Source organism: Nicotiana attenuata, unplaced genomic scaffold (genome assembly GCF_001879085.1).
Source record: "Nicotiana attenuata strain UT unplaced genomic scaffold, NIATTr2, whole genome shotgun sequence".
In the NCBI taxonomy this organism is placed as follows: Eukaryota; Viridiplantae; Streptophyta; class Magnoliopsida; order Solanales; family Solanaceae; genus Nicotiana; species Nicotiana attenuata.
The window spans coordinates 39,738-49,150 of record NW_017674957.1 but is presented as its reverse complement, the minus strand read 5'-3'; positions in this window follow the sequence as shown (position 1 = coordinate 49,150).

Sequence of the window (9,413 nt, the reverse complement as noted above, 5' to 3'; positions counted from 1 at the left end):
GCTTCTTCATGGTGCGGGAGAATATGTCTTAGTACGAGTTGCCCACTTCAAATTTCTTGGGACGTAATTTTTGTTGTAAGCATGGGCCATTCTTTGTTGTACAACTGCCCATGATAGCCTCCGGCCAATCACTTTCCATCAAACAAAGACAATGTTTCAATCGGGTCTTGACTCAATCTTCATCAGCGATCCCGACTTCAATAATGATCCGAAGAGAGGGAATCTCATTTTCGTTTCAATTCTTTGTTTATTGTCTTACACACCTTATCTTCAACACATTATGCTTCTTGGTTCATTATAGAGAATAAAAAAGGTGACAAGATTAAGAAAAGAGACATTCGTGGATGATGAAATATTGATTTCATTTATTTGAAAATTAAAAAAAAAATAGAAGGGTTTACATCAGAATATAAGACAGTAAAGTAAAAACATTCGGATGACACACTGAAATAACTCGAAAGGCAGAAAAGATAGCAAGACCGGCTACTGAGACTTTCAATACTGGGTTAAATTCCCCATCATCAAATCATCCCGAGCAGGTCATGTCCTATTGCTCAAATCTGGTAAAGTCAATCCCACATTTGCCTTCATTTTTTTTTATATTTTTTACCGCCAACTTGCCTACTTGCCTTTTCTTGATCTTAGATCAACAACAACAGTGCTTGTTCCATTTGTTGAGAAGATGCTTTTACTTCCGAGGGATCTTGGATTGTTTGCGTGACTCGCCATTGCAAACCAACAAACCGACCACCTTTAATTAGCTTTTATTTCAAAACAACAAGCATGTTAGAATAAACACTCTTTCTCTTTTTTTTCTTTTTTTTCTTATTCTCTTTTTTTTTCTTTTTTTTTTCAAAATGATTCGATCGAACCTGATGTGGGTTGCCTACGTATCATGTGGAGGCATGAATCAGATCTAGCGTAGTTCGGGGAGATCAAGAATAAAATAAATAAACTAACTCTTTTTTTTTGAGGATATTTTCTAAAAAAAAAATTCTAAAGAATAAAGAAAATATTTTTTTGGTTTTTAATTTTTTTTTTTGGGAATTTTCGAAAGAAAAACTCTTGAAGAAGAACGAAAATATTTTTGAATTTTGAGAAGAATTTAAAAGAAAATATTTTTGGATTTTTAAAAAGTGGGGGCCGGACACGATGAAGGTTGCCTACGTATCTCACATCTGGTGAGAATCAGACCCGCGTAGTTCGTAAATGTTTCAGGAATAGAATGACACTTTTTGAAAAATTCAGGCTTATTTTGTAATAATCTTTCTTTGGGGTAAATACGGAGATTTTTAAAAAAAAAAAACAGGGTAAATTTTCTCTCCTATTTTCTCCCTCAATTTTTATGTTTTTATTTTTATTTTATTATTTTTTATAAACCGGTCAACATGCACAAGCCGAATGAAACATAATGCACAAGTAGTACATAAGATGCATCAGGATGGTCTTGCAATTCTCGGGTACACCTGTCCTAGACGAACCCAACCCCTGTGTTGAGTCCCCAAAGTCGAATGCACATGATGCAAACAAACGTTCCTACTAGGGATCCGACATGAGGCTATGTTATTCTAGGTTTAAATCTTAGGGGTGTGTTTTAGACCTGGCTTACCCAAGCGGACAGCTCGAGCCGAGGTGGGGGCAACGTACCCGGAGCACGAAAGTCTACCCGGCCTAGTTACTTGACCCAGCCTCGGTCTAATTGGTATGACTTCTAATAGAAATGTGGGCCACTCGCACGTGTGCACCATAAATTCAGAAGACTCAGAAGGGAGGCGTAAGAAGACAGTTTAATACAATTCAAATAATATCAAAGCGGCAAATAAGTGGCAATTAGCACATTAGGCCCAAAAACACAGTAATAACATCAAATTAATCAAACCAAGTATAGATTACATTACAAGCTCGAATTCTAAACCCTGAACAGAAGTTCTGGATTATCTTCCCCAGCAGAGTCGCCATAGCTGTCACACCTCCTTTTTTACACCACCCGACGGGGCGGTATATAAGGGAGTTTTTCCAATTAAAGTGACACTATTTGAAATGGAATTATTTTATTTTATCAGAGTCGCCACTTGGAATAAATTATTTGGTGTCCCAAGTCACCAGTTTATTTTAAATCCCCAAATCGAGGAAGTTTTCGACTTTATTTAAAAGTCTGCGAACCAGAAATTCTAGATAAGGAATTCTGTTAACCCGGGAGAAGGTGTTAGGCATTCCCAGGTTCCATGGTTCTAGCACAGTCGCTTAGTGATTATTACTTGGCTTAAATTGTTTAACTACTCATTTTTAGGACCTATGTGCATTTATCTTTTTATCGCTTTTAAATCACTTGAATTATTTGTAATTAAAGAATTGAATTACGCGTACGTATACTCTTTTCTTTTGGCGCGTCAAAATCATGTCACGCGAACGTGTCCACGATTAATAATGCTTTTTGTTGATTTATTAAGAAAGTTTGGTTGAAGTTACGTGAACGCATCCCTCGAGTCTTTTTAGAGTTAAATTTGCAATTATGTTACGCGAACGTGTACACAATTAATAACACTTTATTAATATTATGATTGTTCGGCCAAAGTCGCGCGAACGCGTAATTTGATTTATTTGTGAAAAACTAGTTCTGGCAGTTCACTAAAGATCCTAAACAATCCAAATATAATGATGTTGTTTTTATCAACATCAAATCAAAAATACAGCAAATTTAACAATTTTTATAATATTTTTAGATACCTTTTATTTACCTTTGCCTAAAAATCAAAACTTGCTAAACCCCATAAAATGGAAGATAAAATATGGATTCTCGAATCATACGGCGGTATTGTGTCACTATTGGATCCAGAAATACAGCAAATTTAAATATCTTGATAATATTTTCAAACACCCTTTTTCTCCTTTTCCTCAAAATCAAAACTTGTTTAACCCCATATTACAAGGAAGGAAAAAAAAACGGATTCTGGAATTAGTATGTAATGAATCTGTATAGCTATATTCCATGTATATAATGAATGAATTAATGAATGAAAATTTTAAAATCTAAAAATGAAGACCGTAAATGACATATAACTTGGGACCCCAGAAACACTAAAAGATGCAACTTAAAATTCAATGGAGAAAACCATAAAGGATAGCAAACATACTGTGGATTCACTTTGTTACTGAAACATCGAAATAGCGAACCGGAACCTCGAATCGATACCGGAAAACTCGAAACCCAAACTCGAACTTGGACGAGACTGCTTCGAACTGCCCGTTCCCTTTCCCTTTTCGCTGTTCTATTCCCGTTCCCCCTTATGTGCTGCTTGTGTTTTTTTTTGTTGACGATTTTATGTGTAAAAAGGATTGGTTTCAGGTTGTGTAAAAAGGACTGCGTTTTTCAGATTGTTTTCTTCCCTCTCAATCTCGTTCTCCTCCCTGCTGATTTTTTTTTTTCAGATTCCTTTTCTTGTCCCCCTCCTAAATGCTAAAACATGAATGTATTCTATAGTGTAGTGTGGGAGTTGTGGAGAGAAAATGTGAGTAGCGCACTGTGTGTGCATTGTGTCGTGTGAGGAAGTGGGGTTGTGGGATAGATATGTGGGGGTAGTACGTGGGTAATGGGATAGGGGAGTTAAGCAAAAGAAAAATGGGGCTAAAAATAAATTAAAAGCTACTAGTCTACTTATTAAGTTCTTAATTAAACAAAAATATTTTTTTTCTTATATTTAAATATAGGAACGATATATAAACTCTAAGAATATGCAATTTTTTTTGTAGCTTTTTAATCTTTCTCAAATAAAAATAATGAAAAAATGAGATAAAAATTTAAAGTATCAAGATTAGACACCTTAAAGAAATATTTACAGTAAAATAGAATAGAATTTGGGTGTGGTCAAAGATTAGGTGTTCACAGTTGCTAGAGGCCGAGGCAGAGGCCGGGGGAGGGCACCGGCCCGAGGTAGGGGTCGTGGGCGTCCTAGAGCTGCCCCAGTAGCACCACCAGCGGATCCAGTGGAGGATCCCGTCATCGAGGAGCAGGGCGAGGTGCCTGTTCCAGAGCCAGCCCCGATGGATTTCATGACAGCACCGGGCTTTCAGGAGATCATGGGCCGTATGCTGCGGTTCATGGACACTATGACTCAGGCTGGTTTATTTCCAGCAGACCTAGCCACATCTGAAGTAGGAGGGGGATCACAGACCCTTACCGCTCAGGCTCCTGAGCATGCAGCTGCCGTATATCAGACTTCGGGTACACTACCCGTGAGCGGTGCCCAGCCAGTTACCGCAGCAGTACCCGAGCCTAGACCAGCTGCGGACGACGATCCACAGAAGCTACTAGACAGATGGACTAGGCTACACCCTCCTATATTCAGGGGTGAGTGGTATGAGGAACCCCGGGACTTTATTGATCGGTGCAGGGATAGACTGCACAATATGAGGATATTGGAGTCCCATAGAGTAGATTTCACCGCATTCAAGCTGGAGGGCAAGGGCCCATAGATGGTGGCAGTATTACCTTCTTGGTAGACCAGCGGGTTCTCCTCCCATGACTTGGGACCAGTTCACGCAGCTTCTATTGGACAGGTATATTCCACCCTCTCAGAGGGAAGAGTTGCGAAGTCAGTTCGAGCAGCTCGAGCAGGGTCAGATGTCAGTGACCGATTATGAGGTGAGATTTTCTGATTTGTCTCGCCATGCACTTATGATACTTCCTATGAACGCAGAGAGAGCGCGGAGATTTGTTGCGGGGTTATACCCCATTATTAGGGCTAGCATGGCCAGAGAGGTTGAGATGGGTATTGATTATCAGCTAGTGGTAGAGATTGCTCGGAGGATTGAGGGCTACCGCCAGAGGGGTAGACAGAAGATGCAGCAGGACAAGAGGACCTGATTCTCGGGAGAGTTTAGAGGTGCCCCAGCTAGGGCAGGGGTAAGTTTGGGAGGGGTCAGCCTAGCAGGTCCCCATATCCAGTACCACCACCACCTCCACGGGGTGCTCCTGCACGACCCTATTTCAGTGCTATGCTGGAGAGTTCTTATCGCCGACCAGTTCACCAAGGTTCCTCCAGTGCCTACTTCAGTGCTATGCTAAAGAGTTCATACCGCCCACCAGCCATTCGGGTTCTTCTAGTGGGTATTCAGGCCATCGGGGTCAGACTTCGGGACAACAGTCTATGGCACCGTGGGGTTATTACGAGTGTGGGGATCCGGGTCTCATGAAGAGATTTTGTCCCAGACTTCGGGGCAAGGCAGTACAGCAGGGTCATCAGCCTATAATTACAGCACCAGCCGTCTGGCCGCCCTTAGGTGAGGGACAGGCTGGTAGGGGCTGTCCTAGAAGTGGAGGCCAGGCAGGGGGAGGTCAGCCAGCTATTGTTCAGCCAGGCGGAGGCCAGCTAGCCGGCGCTCCAGCTAGATTCTATGCTTTTCCGGCCAGACCAGATGCAGTGGCCTCAGATGCCGTGATCACAGGTATTATTTCTATCTGCGGTAGGGATGCTTCGGTATTATTTGATCTAGGGTCTACCTATTTATATGTGTCATCTCTGTTTGCTCATTTCCTGGATATCCCTCGTGAGTCTTTGGGTACTCCTGTTTATGTGTCCACTCTTGTGAGCAATTCTCTGGTTGTGGATCTACCGGTCCTGTGTGGTTACATTCTGTGGTCACGAGACTAGAGCGGACCTTTTGTTACTTGATATGATCGACTTTGAGGTCATCCTGAGCATGGATTGGTTATCTCCATATCACGCCATCCTTGTTGTCATGCCAAGATTGTTACTTTAGCGATGCCGGAGTTACCGAGATTGGAGTGGAAGGGTTCCTCCATTAGTACATCTAGTCGGGTTATCTCTTTTCTGAAGGCTCGACATCTGGTCGAGAATGGTTGTTTGGCATATCTAGCATATGTTTGGGACACTACCGTAGAGTCTCCGATATTTGATTCAGTTCCAGTAGTTCGGGAGTTCGCCGATGTGTTTCCTTTTGACCGTCCAGGCATGCTGCCAGATCGTGACATTGATTTCTGTATCGATTTGGCTCCAGGTACCCATCCTATATCTATCCCACCGTACCGTATGGCTCCGGAAGAGTTGAAGGAGCTGAAGGAATAGCTTGAGGAGTTACTGGCAAAGGGGTTTGTCAGACCAAGTGTATCACCTTGGGGTGCACCAGTGTTATTTGTGAAGAAGAAAGACGGGATATGTGGATGTGCATTGATTACCGCCAGTTGAACAAAGTTACCATCAAGAACAAGTACCCGTTGCCACATATCAATGATTTGTTTGACCAGTTGCAGGGTTCTAGGGTGTTTTCTAAGATCGACTTGAGATCGGGGTACGATCAGCTGAAGATTCGGGACTCAGATGTTCCAAAGATTGCTTTCCGTACTAGATATGGCCATTATGAGTTCCTAGTAATGTCCTTCGGCTTGACTAATGCCCCGATGGTATTTATGGATTTGATGAACCGGGTGTTCAGGCCTTATATTGATTCTTTTGTTATCGTCTTCATAGATGACATCTTGATTTACTCACGCAGCCTGGGAGAGCACTAGCAACATTTGAGAGTGGTGCTTCAGACATTAAGGGAACAGAAGCTATATGCTAAGTTCTCCAAGTGTGAGTTTTGGCTAGAGTCTGTGGCATTCTTGGGGCATGTTGTATCAAGAGAGGGTATTAAGGTGGATCCCAAGAAGATTGAGGCAGTTCAGAGTTGGCCTTGTCCCACTTCGGTGACTAAGACCAGGAGTTTCCTGGGATTAGCAGGTTATTATCGCCGATTTGTGCAGGTCTTTTCATCCATTGCAGCACCCTTGACTAGATTGACTCAGAAGGGTGCTCCATTCCATTGGTCCGATGATTGTGAGGTGCACTTTCAGAAGCTCAGGATAGCTTTGACTACAACACCGGTTCTAGTTTTGCCTTTCAGTTCGAGGATATATACGGTGTATTGTGACGCTTCACGCGTTGGCTTGGGTTGTGTATTGATGCAGGAGGGGCGAGTTATTGCATATGCTTCACGTCAACTGAAGATTCAAGAGAAGAATTACCATGTGCACGATTTAGAGTTAGCCGCGATTGTTCATGCTCTTAAGATCTAGAGGCATTACCTTTATGGGGTGTCATGTGAGGTTTACACTGATCATCGCAGCCTACAACATTTGTTCAAGCAAAGAGATCTCACTTTGAGGCAGCGTAGATGGCTTGAGTTACTGAAGGATTATGACATCACCATTCTTTATCATCCGGGCAAGGCAAATATGGTCGCAGGTGCCTCCAGAAAGGCAGAGAGTATGGGTAGCCTGGCATTCATTTCAGCAGAGGAGAGGACACTAGCTTTGGACATTCAGTCCTTGGCTTATAGACTTGTGAGATTGGATATTTCAGAGCCCAGTCGAGTTCTTGCATGTGTTGTTGCACAGTCTTCATTATTGGGACAGATCAAGGCTCGATAGTTTGATGATTCGCATTTGGCAGTTCTCAGAGAGACGGTACTACAGGGTGGTGCCAAAGAGGTTTCTATTGGCGAGGATGGTGTTCTGGGACTCCAGGGTCGCCTATGTGTTCCTAATGTCGATGGCTTGAGGGAGAGGATTCTAGAGGAGGCACACAGTTCATGGTATTCTATTCATCCAGGTGCTACAAAGATGTATCGTGACATAAGACAACATTATTGGTGGCGGCGGATGAAGAAAGACATAGTGGAGTATGTAGCTAGGTGCCTAAATTGCCAGCAGGTCAAGTATAAGCACCAGAGACCAGGTAGCTTACTTCAGCAGATGACTATACCTGAGTGGAAATGGGAGCCCATTACTATGGACTTCGTAGTTGGGTTGCCGCGGACTTTGCAGAAGTTTGATACAGTTTAGGTCATTGTCGACAGGTTGACCAAGTCGGCACACTACATTCCAGTTGCGACTACCTATACTTCAAAGAAGTTGGCCCAGATTTATATTCGGGAGATATTTCGGTTGCACGTAGTGCCTGTTTCCATCACATCAGATAGAGGCCCTCAGTTCACTTTGCATTTTTGGAGAGCCGCATAGAGTGAGTTGGGGACCCATGTAGAGCTCAGCACAACATTTCATCCTCAGACCGACGGGCAGTCGGAGCGGACAATTTAGATATTAGAGGACATGCTGAGAGCATGTGTGATTGACTTTGGAGGACAGTGGGATCAGTTCTTGCCTTTGGCCGAGTTTGCTTACAACAACAGTTATCAGTCCATCATTGAGATCGCTCCATGTGAGGATTTATATGGTTGGCAATGTCGTTCCCCTATAGGGTGGTTTGAGCCCGGCGAGGGTAAGCTATATGGTACTGATTTGGTGAATGATGCCTTGGAAAAGGTAAAGTTGATCCAGGAGAGACTTCGCACAGTACAGTCCAGACAGAAGAGTTACGCGGATCAGAAGGCGCGTGATGTATCATTTATGGTCGGCGAGAAGGTTCTCTTGAAAGTCTTGCAGATGAAGGGTATTATGAGATTCGAGAAGAAGGGCAAGTTGAGCCCCAGGTTTATAGGCCCATTTGAGGTGTTGAGGCGAGTTGGGGAAGTTGCTTATGAGCTTGCCTTACCTCCCAGCCTATCAAGGTTCATCCAGTTTTTCACATGTCTTTGCTTCGGAGGTATCACGCTGACTTGTCTCATGTGTTAGACTATAGTACTATTCAGCTAGATGAGAGCTTGGGTTATGAGGAGGAGCCAGTTGCTATTCTCGATAAACAAGATCGCCAGTTGAGATCCAAGAAGATTTCTGCGGTAAAGGTTAAGTGGAGGGGCTAACCAGTCGAGGAGGCGACCTGGGAGTCTGAGGAGGACATGCGGAGCAGATATCCACACTTATTCAGCTTTTCAGGTATGAATCGAAACCCGTTCGAGGACGTTTGTTTAAGAGGTGGAGAATGTAACGACCCGACCGGTCGTTTTGCTTTCTAGAACCCTGTTCCCCTGAATAAGACTTCCCGTACTTACTTTTACTGATTTATGACTTACGGGGATGGTTGGTTCGGGATTTGGAAGAGTTTGGGTTGAAATCGGAACACTTGGTTCCTTAAGGTTGGCCTGAAAGGCCAAGTTTGACTTCAGTCAACATTCTGAGTAAACAACCTCGGAATCGGGATTTAAAAGGTTTGTATGATGATTTTGGACTTGGGCGTATGTTCGGATTGGGTTTTGATGACCCGGGAGCATTTTGGCGCCTAAAAGTGGAAATTGGTTCATGAAGGTTTTTAGAAGTTCTATAAATTTGGGCTGGAGCGGGTTTTGGTGATATCGAGGTCCAAGCAAAATTTTGAGACTGGGAATAGTTCCGTAATGCCATTTAAGATTTGCACGCAAAATTTGGTGTCATTCCGAGTAGTATAAGTACGTTTCGGCGCATTGGAAGTAAATTGAAGAACTTGAAGTTCGTAAGTTTGAATCAATTGGTTTTAGGG